Source organism: Acipenser ruthenus, chromosome 13, assembly GCF_902713425.1.
Source record: "Acipenser ruthenus chromosome 13, fAciRut3.2 maternal haplotype, whole genome shotgun sequence".
In the NCBI taxonomy this organism is placed as follows: Eukaryota; Metazoa; Chordata; class Actinopteri; order Acipenseriformes; family Acipenseridae; genus Acipenser; species Acipenser ruthenus.
Genome location: NC_081201.1, coordinates 10,001 through 20,430, shown reverse-complemented (window position 1 = coordinate 20,430; position 10,430 = coordinate 10,001). Strand labels below are relative to the sequence as shown.

Sequence of the window (10,430 nt, the reverse complement as noted above, 5' to 3'; positions counted from 1 at the left end):
GTCAGGGTCAGGGTCAGGGTTAGGGTTAGGGTTTAGGGGTTAGGGTTAGGGTTGGGTAGGGTCAGGGTCAGGGTCAGGGTTAGGGTTAGGGTTTAGGTTTAGGGTTAGGGTTTAGGGTTTAGGGTCAGGGATTAGGGTTAGGGTCGGGGTCAGGGTCAGGGTTTAGGGTTAGGGGTTAGGGTTAGGGTTTAGGGTTTAGGGTTAGGGTTAGGGTTAGGGTTAGGGTTAGGTTGAGGTAGGAACTTTGTTTCCCTGAGAACTCCACACTTGGTTGGTTTTTCAGGGAAAGAAAGATGCACTGGCCATCTGGCTCTTTTTGGATTTCTTTCTTTGTTTTTTTTGTTTTGGAGCTCCTTTTCTAGTGTAGGTCTATCGTGGATTTTCTAATGTTCAGGCCTAGCGGGAAAGTTGTTTGTAGTTTGTTGATCCAGTCTTTTTCTCTCCATTTCCTTTCTCCGATTGTCCAGTTCTGTTTCCTCTCCAGCCCTGTAATTTTCAGAGATTCCAAGTTGTGTTGTAGAAAGTGTGCTACTAGAGGTGTTTGTGATTCTTTTTTGTGTTTGATATTATAGATGTGTTGTGTTAGTCTTACTCGGATAGTGTTGCCTGTTTCTCCAATGTAAATGGTTTTGCATGTATCGCATTGTATTGCGTAGATGCAGTTCCTGCTGTTTTGTGTAAAGGTTTGTGGAATGTTGTATGTGATGCCTGTGGATTGGCTCCGGAGGGAGGAAAGTTGCTTGAAGTGTCGTGATGCTTTTGTTGGTTTGCGATTAAGTGAAGGCAGTTTACTGGACACTAAATAGTTGGTCAAGTTTTTGTTTTTTCTGTAGGCTGAGATGATCTTGTGTCCTGTAAGAAGGTTGGTGTCTTGTAATTTGTTGGTTAGGTTTTGTTTTATCTGTGAATTAGCTGCCACACTAAAATGTGAGTAGGTAGTTATGAGTGGAATAATCTTTTTGTTGTCTCTAGGCTTTTGTTCTAAGAAGGTTTTCCTTATTCCTCTGAGGAAGGAACGGGAGTACCCCCTTTGTCTTAGTGCTGTGAATAAAACTTTGGTAGCTGCCTGGAAGTCAGTATGTTGTGTGCAAATTCTGTGGAATCTGAGTAGTTGTGATTTTATTAAACCTCTAAACGTGTGTTTAGGGTGATAGCTGGTTTTGTGTAGTAGAGTGTGTGTGTCAGTTTCTTTAAAATATACTTTTGTGTCTAGTTGGTGTGTTTGTGAAAAATGTGGTCCTTTGTAAGTGGTGGTGTCTAAAAAGTTTACTTTGCTGTTATGTGTGGTGTATTTTACCTTGATGGACTGGTGGTGTGTGTTAAGTAACGAGATGAAATGTGTAAATTCCTCCATGCTATGTGTCCAAGTGCCCCAAATGTCATCTAGGTACCTGAAATAGTGAGTTGGTCTGTGTGGGCATCTGGGGAGGATTGTTTCTTCCCAATCGGCCATGTAGATGTTAGCATATGATGGCGCAAAAGCGTTTCCCCATTGCTTTTCCTTTGTCCTTGATGTTAGGTTTACATTGCCTACAAGGTAAATTAACCAACTTGAAAAAAAACCCCAGAAAAACAGGCATTGTGAACGGGGGTTGGACCACCAACCCTGGGAAGCAGGACCCTGTGCTCTACCAACTGAACCATTCTGCCAGCTGTACCACTGCACTCATTTGTGACTTGAACTGGACTAATGATTTGTACAACATGGTGATTACTGTATTGAAAATATCTAAAATAAAAGAGTCACTTCTATTGTGTCTTTGACAGAGTCAAACAAATATGGGCAGCAGTGTGGAGTAGTGGTTAGGGCTCTGGACTCTTGACCGGAGGGTTGTGGGTTCAATTTCCGGTGGGGGACACTGCTGCTGTACCCTTGAGCAAGGTACTTTACCTAGATTGCTCCAGTAAAAACCCAACTGTATAAATGGGGAATTGTATGTAAAAAATAATGTGATATATTGTAACGGTTGTAAATCGCGCTGGATAAGGGCGCCTGTTAAGAAATAAATAATAATAAATAGACGCCCCCCCCCCCAGGTGAGCTGATTAATTAAGCGTGGCTTTGTCAAGTGGGTTACAATGGGCAAAGCAGGCAGTGAACTTTATGAAGACAGGCAGAACGAAGCTCTTGCTATTCCTTATCCAATGCTGTCATCGTGTTGCCATTTAGTAGAACTGTTGATTTTTATAAAGATAATTTTATTTAATTTTAAAAAAAAAGTTTTTAGCTTAACACAGCTCAGTTGCCCATTGTAATGACTCAGATTGACCTTACCACTGTGCAAAAACAAAGACATTCCTGATACATTCTTAAAATAATAATAATCACAATAAATAAAACACAAAAAATAATGACAATGTACAGGAAATAGACTTTATAGCACAGTGCAGAGCTGTGACAAGATGAAGGAAGCTGGAGGTTGTTCAGTCTAAAGCACTTCCAATTGTAGATAAAATAAATCAATCTCACGCCAGGCTGAGAATAGAGCTGCTTTTGTTTTGTTTAATTCCTTGTTTGTTGGTAAAGCAAAAGCTCACAGCCAGACAAGTACAGCAGCAGACTTCATTAAAACACACACAATAACCGGTACAGTACATGCTGTAGTTATGGACTCTAGAGCTGTGTGTTTAAGATGCAGTGATTTGCAGTTCCAAACCCCCATAAGAGGCTGTGTGCTCCAGTGGTCAAAGAAAAGGGCTTGCAGGGAAATAAGCATCACACAGGCTTTCATTTTTTAATTGTTATTTGTCAAATAGTGAGTTAGAGATCATGTACATTTTCTTTACTTGTTTTTTTAAAAACAACTTCACCGTCATAAAGCACATTTTCCAACACAGATTCTCAAATAAATAAAGTCCATCATTATTGCAGGGAAGACTGCAAGACAAACTTGCAGGTCCTCTTCAAAGATTAACAAATGGCTAAAACACACAAGTCCATTGTCCCAGCCCCAAACAAACTTCTGCAGCAGTGAGCTGGACAGCTGACCAGGGGATGCACATGGATGCAAATGCATGCACATGGATTAGGGAGTGGTTAACATGTAGAAAACAGAAAGTACTGATTAGAGGAGAAACCTCAAAATGGAGCAAGGTAACCAGTGGTGTACCACAGGGATCAGTATTAGGTCCTTTGCTATTCCTAATCTACATTAATGATTTAGATTCTGGTATAGTAAGCAAACTTGTTAAATCTGCAGACGACACAAAAATAGGAGTGGCAAACACTGTTGCAGCAGCAAAGGTCATTCAAAATGATCTAGACAGCATTCAGAACTGGGCAGACACATGGCAAATGAAATTTAATAGAGAAAAGTGTAAAGTATTGCATGCAGGCAATAAAAATGTGCATTACAAATATCATATGGGAGATACTGAAATTGAAGAAGGGAACTATGAAAAAGACCTAGGAGTTTATGTTGACTCAGAAATGTCTTCCTCTAGAAATGTGGGGAAGCTATAAAAAAATGCCAACAAGATGCTTGGATATATTGTGAGGAGTGTTGAATGTAAATCAAGGGAAGTAATGTTAAAATTTTACAATGCATTAGTAAGACCTCACCTAGAATATTGTGTTCAGTTCTGGTCACCTTGTTACAAAAAGGATATTGCTGCTCTAGAAAGAGTGCAAAGAAGAGCAACCAGAATTATCCCGGGTTTAAAAGGCATGTCATATGCAGACAGGCTAAAAGAATTGAATCTATTCAGTCTTGAACAAAGACGACTACGCGGCGATCTGATTCAAGCATTCAAAATCCTAAAAGGTATAGACAATGTCGACCCAGGGGACTTCTTTGACCTGAAAAAAGAAACAAGGACCAGGGGTCACAAATGGAGATTAGATAAAGGGGCATTCAGAACAGAAAATAGGAGGCACTTTTTTACACAGAGAATTGTGAGGGTCTGGAACCAACTCCCCAGTAATGTTGTTGAAGCTGACACCCTGGAATCCTTCAAGAAGCTGCTTGATGAGATTCTGGGATCAATAAGCTACTAACAACCAAACAAGAAAAGATGGGCTGAATGGCCTCCTCTCATTTGTAAACTTTCTTATGTTCATATGTTCTAAAAGTAGACAAAGGGCTACAGTTTGATTAAAGGGGAGGTTCACTGCATGGCTTTTTATTTTGATCTGCCCGTGTCTTTTCGTATGAACTTTAAAATGTGTGATCGACTGTTTCAATGGTAAACTGTTTTAAACCCCTGTCTTTTTATGTTTCTATAAAATCGATGTCAATCTGATGTAGTTTATGTGTGATCGCAGAGATTTATTTATATATTAAATGATTTTACATGTCAAAATGTTGTCAATCTTTAATCGAAATTAAAATGTTTCAGTAATATAATGACATACTGCATCCATAATATTATTAGCAGGGCAAGTCATATTTTATACATTTTAATATTAGTATAGCTAATATTTTAAATCGTGATAATTCACTTTAATTCAATATACTGTATCTCTTTCTCGTTACATGTCTTATTGGTTGTTGCACTACAGGGATTTACCATTTTAACATGATGCTGATATATAGTAGCCTGCATATACTGTATGATCTCTCTCACAACACAAAATCATGGTTCGTATTGAACTACAGGTATTTACCACGGTTTAGCAAAGACGTTAACTCTTTAGATTTTAATTAATGAATGTATTGTTTCTTCCCAAACTTGTAATTGAAACACATGCACTATGATAACCAGTTTCCTGTTCATTTTCTGTCCTTTATTATACAAAATACTGTATGTAAAATAAATGAAAGAACAAATATCAAATAATAATACTGTATTAGCAACGTTTTTCAAGTACATCCTGTGATTGATGTGCTCCGTGGCCTAGTTAGTGATCGCAGCATGGAGCTTAATGTTTTCCACGATTGAAACTCATGCTTTAACTTTTGGACAATCGCTCGCATACCTGCTGTCCAAACTGTAGTGCTTCCCAAAACAAAAGCACCTCCAGAAATGCAAAATAACGTCAATACGCAACACGTTTTGCTAGTTAATGTTTGTTACACAAACAGAAATACACAATCAGAAATGTACAATCGTACAATTCATTTTAAATGATTTATTTTCTGCTAATATATATTACAGCGATATTCACATTCCCTTATCTAGCGTAATGCTGTCGAATGTATCCGATCTACATGTTAATGTAAATTATACGTACAAAAGTCATTTGAAATTATGCATTTTTGTTAGGCTAATATATCGGATCTAAAGCGATATTCACATCATCTTATCAAGCAGCATACTGACGAATAAATCTAATTGATATAAATTATATCTACAAAATGAATTTTAAATTATTTATTTTTCATTAACATATCCGATCAACTTATTTCCTGGCTCGATCTACTTATTTCCTAGCCTAGGCTCGGTTACATTAGAAACAATGGAACCTCCCCTTTAAATTCTAGAGCTTGATCAACATAATTCCTGAGACAACGGCAACAGCAGACTCCAAACTGGGCTCTCATCTCATGCATCGATTCAACAATATGTAATCGCAGCTCGGGGAATTTAAGGGCAGAGGATGGATAAATGGATTGATTGTTGCTCCACTACTCCTCACTGTCTGCTACAGCACTGTGCACACTGGATACATGAGGATACAAGTACAGACAATAACTGACAATGTTGATGACCCTGTGCAAGCTGTGACCTGCAGGTTACTGTAGTCATGAATTAACCAGCTGACACTCGCAATGCAAGATGAGCACGTCCACACTGTCAGCTACATGTGAACTAACATGCTGAACTACATAAAGAAATGCTCCAGCCAGCATCCCATTCGTCACGAGAAGCTAGTCCTGATTCTCAGGTACAAACGCCCTCACACAATGTCGAGGGCAGACAGGCAGACTCTGCAGGACACTGTCCCTTAAAAGCGTCTCCAGGGCTCAGAGTCACAGGAGCGAGCCACACTGACCCTGACACTCACCACTACAAGTCACCTCTCCTCAAGAAAGAACCAGAATTGAAACGACTTCTCTTAAGTTCTGGATGTCACTCAGGCACACAGCCACACACTCCAGCTGGGCTGAGTTGAGTGGGGGACGGAGGGGGGTGATGCTGGGACACCAGAATCACCGTCGAGCCCTCTTGAGGTGTCGTGGGCTAGTCGACGAAACACTGAGGATGGAAGGTGCCCACTTGAAAACCTCAGAGATGTACCCTACTTAGCTCAATCCAGACGGTTGTCATGCTGATGCGCTGGGGAGGCCGCACTATGGTTGATCCCCGGAGCCAGCATCGCAGCCGTTGTGTGTGCTGATGCGCCAGGGAGTAGCAGTGTGTGTTTATTGTGTTCAGGTTACCTTGTGTAGCTGCTCCAGACTCTCACTGTGTGTGTGTGTTTGTATATAGCAGTGTGTGTGTTTATTGTGTTCAGGTTACCTTGTGTAGCTGCTCCAGACTCTCACTGTGTGTGTGTGTGTGTGTGTGTTTATTGTGTTCAGGTTACCTTGTGTAGCTGCTCCAGACTCTCACTGTGTGTGTGTGTGTGTGTGTGTTTGTATATAGCAGTGTGTGTGTTTATTGTGTTCAGGTTACCTTGTGTAGCTGCTCCAGACTCTCACTGTGTGTGTGTGTGGGGGGGGGGGGGGGGGGGGGTGAGGCGAGGCGTGAGAGGAGGGGTGAGGCGAGGGGTGAAAGGAGGGGTGAGCTGTGCTGTGCTGTGCTGTGCTGTGCTGTTCAGCCTACCTGCCAGCGCCTTGCCTTTGTAGAGAAGTCCCTGTTGATTGACAGGTATGTTGAGCCTGTCAGAGACCAGACTCCAGACTGTGGAGACCTTCTCATCCTCACAGACCTGTCAAGAGACAAAAACACACAGACACACAGTGAGGGGATGAGCATTAAACACTGAAACCACATCTTCATCCTCACCGGACAGGCAAGAGACAAGAACACACACACACACACACACACACACAGTATCAGAGCAATCTAGCGAGGGGACGGTCGAGTATTGTCAAGAGCAAAAACACACTTTCATAAAAACTGCTGCTTTTGTATTATTATGGTCTGTATGTGTGTCATGCTATAGAAATGTATTGTGGTTTGTTCTTTTTTTGTGCTCTGTACTGTACAGTGCTTTGTGAAACGCTTGTACAAAAAGCGCTATATAAATGCAATAAATAAATAAATAAATAAATAAATACACTGGAAGTGCTTCACATTGTCACAGACCAGTATTATGAACTTGCTCTTGGTCTACAGCCATAATATTGTCTGAGAATTATTTCTCAGTCTCACAGATGAACCGACATTTAATACAAGTGCAGAAAAAAAATGTGTCAATTTAAACACAATAACAACACTGAGGTGAAGATACAAGCCCAACACATTTCTCTTAGAGGCAGTCGAGCAAAGCAAGAGGCGAGGACGGACACATCTGCTGGAAACGCATGGATTTGAATTTGTTTCCAGGTTCATTTCAACACACAGCCCTACACGTGTGAGACACTCTAGCCTGCATGTATTCCCCTCACGTGTGCAGGAGTGACGGCAGGCGCTGGAACGCTGTGTGTTGTGTGTGGAGAGAGTTCGGGTGCGTTCACGACACGCAGACTTCCGTCATTCTGCGCAGAATCCGCACAGAATCGGAGCAAGTAGCCAAGGAATTTTCAGAATCTGCGCAGAATCTGCGCAGACTTAACAAAGTCTGCCTCTCGTGAACGCACCCCCTGTATTCTTAAATCGTGGGTGACGTGATTACGAGGCACACACTGACAAACCCCACACATTGTGTTTTTTCAGTTTATATCTTGTTAAAACAGAAAACTATGTTAATTAAAACAATAAACTCCACACAAATACATAACAACACAGTGAATTCCAATCAGAAATTACAGTTTAAGTGACTAATGTAATCAACCACCATGGATCCCAAAATGATCCAATACATTTCAATGCTGCAGGGAACAAGAACAACAATAAAAACAGCGACGCCACTCCTTCACAACTCGTGTGCAGCGAACACCCAACAATAAAAAGAAATTAACACACACCCGGTGATATTAAAACCACGAAGAGGCAACAACCTCGTGTGTGCACAATAAAGCATTAGCAGGGGCAATCAGATCAATCATCCATAGCAAAAAACAACACAGCAACATTAATTTGCGGTCCATTGTCGGACTGGGTCCGACATTGCAATTATTCCTCACAGGTCCTTTGTCGGACTGGGTCCGACATCATTATAGCAACGCAATAAACGCGTGTTTAGTCGTTTTTTCTCCGGAAAAAGCCGAGAAAACCATTCAATTGCCGAGTGGGAGCGACAGGAGCCGAAACAAGTCGAGAAAAAAAAAGGCGTATCTCATGAATAGTCATATATGGTATCAGGTATCAGATAACGGGGCGTTCATAGTAAACAAGCTGGCTGAGTGCGTCAGCGCACTGAGACTATCATGGACATTTGCAGAGCTTTTTTCAGATGTTATAGTAATAAAATAATGACTTGGATCGCATTATTGAGGAGTTTGGTGATAAAACGAGTGATCCAGAGATGATCGATCGGTATGTACGACTATTATTATTATTATTATTATTATTATTATTATTATTATTATTTATTTCTTACATAGGTAAACGCTATAGCAAACGAAAGGGTGGGGCGGGGCTGGAGAAGCCTAGTGAGTGCTTTGTTGATACGCAGGGCCATTTAAACCCGTTGGACTGAAAAAAAATACTTTTAAACAGCGCGTATAAAATTAACTGCGCGTGTGAAAACCTGACGTGCCTGTTGCGCACTTAATAAATGGACTGCAAAGGGTTAAAACAAACACAGAAAACGGAGGCTGGCGCGCTTTCGATTATGACTAACAAAAAGGATGAGATGAAGCCGTACAGCCAAAAAACAAGCCCCTTAAACAGGTATAAATAACAATACGGTTTTGTTTTACCTGAGGAGAATCCTCCTATTGCGATGTGAAACTCCAGGCAAGCATGGGGGCGGACATTCTGTGAAGCGCACATGCTGACGTAGGCTTTGTTATGATCGTGAACGCGCCTGATAGAAGTCTGTGGGGACCCTGCTTTCACTGCTCGTGCTGTGCCCTGTAGCTCAATATGCAGGGGTTATTTTTTTTATATAAAAAAGCCGTATTGTGGCTTTCCAAAGACGTATCATGCGTCTGGATCGGATGTTCGTAGACAAAATGATAATTGTTTACATTTGGTCAAATACAAGATTGCATGCAGTTTCCGAACATCTCCCCCTGGTGGTTAATTGCGGTGTTTACGGCAGAATAATTCAATGGGTTTCTCCATATCCCATATATTTTCATATTACCCATAATTCAATTTGTGACACTTAACTGGAAAGGTACATATATTTAAAATTAAATATATATTTTTAATAATTAAAATTGTATAAAACATTGAACATATATTATCCACAAACGCCGTTTTGGTAACAATATAATATTTGAACTTATTTTAATATATAAATTAATGAGTAATAACCCTAAATTGAATTTTACGTAGTTATACGAATTATAAATAGCTATTGGAATGATGTAATTAGCATATATCCCAATTATCCTGAATTGTAAAATTACTGATTTGTGAGGAATAAATCAAAAGTTATGTGTAATATATAGATATATAGATATATATTTTTTTATTTTAAAGAATTAAATTGTATAAAACATTAACCATGTAATCCTCAATGACCACTTTGGTGACAATATAATATTTTTTTTATCATTTTAAGATAGAAATATACTGTAATAAAACCATACCACAAATAGACTTTGGACTAATTATATGAGTTATAAATAACAATTGAACTCTTTATATATTATATAGCAAGAGCTGTGTGGCTTGAGCTAGTGGATTGTGCTTGGTATGAGTGAAGTGGCTGAGATGAACGTGTGTGAGTAAATAAAGTGCTGAGAAAGAAGGCTGGTTTGGAGAGAGAGAGAGAGATGGGAGCCCCCCAGGAAAGGAAAGTGGGGGGGTGGAGAGATGGGAGGAACAGAGAGGGACAATGGGGAGGGGCGCGGAGGATGAAGAGAGGCAAAGACGAGCCACGCGCGTCAAAAAGTCCTGGACTTTTTGACGCGCGTGGCTCGTCTTTGCCTCTCTTCATCCTCCGCGCCCCTCCCCATTGGACATAGACCACCCCCCCCCCCCCCCCCCCGACCACTGACTCTTGACCCATGACCATTCACTTATGAGCCCTTCAACCTTTTAGGATATACATTTTATTTTCTTTTATATATTTTAACCCTTTAGACCCCTGAATAATTAAAGAACCCTTTTGGAGATTCCTTGAAATTTTGGCAAAAAACAGATTTCACTTGACTTATTGAAATAACTGTCTTGGAAATTCTATTGAAAGGAAGAGAGACTGTAGATTCTCAAACAGCAAGCTTTATTAAGATTTGCAAACCTGGAGCCTGTCACAACACAGTCAG

At 40.4% G+C, this 10,430-nt stretch overlaps 1 long non-coding RNA gene across 1 annotated transcript in view; it reads right to left on the bottom strand.

Moving 5' to 3' along the window:
• Positions 1-2,629: 2,629 nt before the first annotated feature.
• Positions 2,630-10,430, bottom strand: part of LOC131740173 (uncharacterized) — an 8,613-nt gene continuing 812 nt past the window's right edge. The window contains exons 2-3 of the long non-coding RNA XR_009330795.1: positions 6,709-6,814; positions 2,630-3,799 (exon numbers count right to left, since the gene is read on the bottom strand). This is a non-coding gene — a long non-coding RNA (uncharacterized LOC131740173). The remainder of the gene's footprint in view (positions 3,800-6,708; positions 6,815-10,430) is intronic.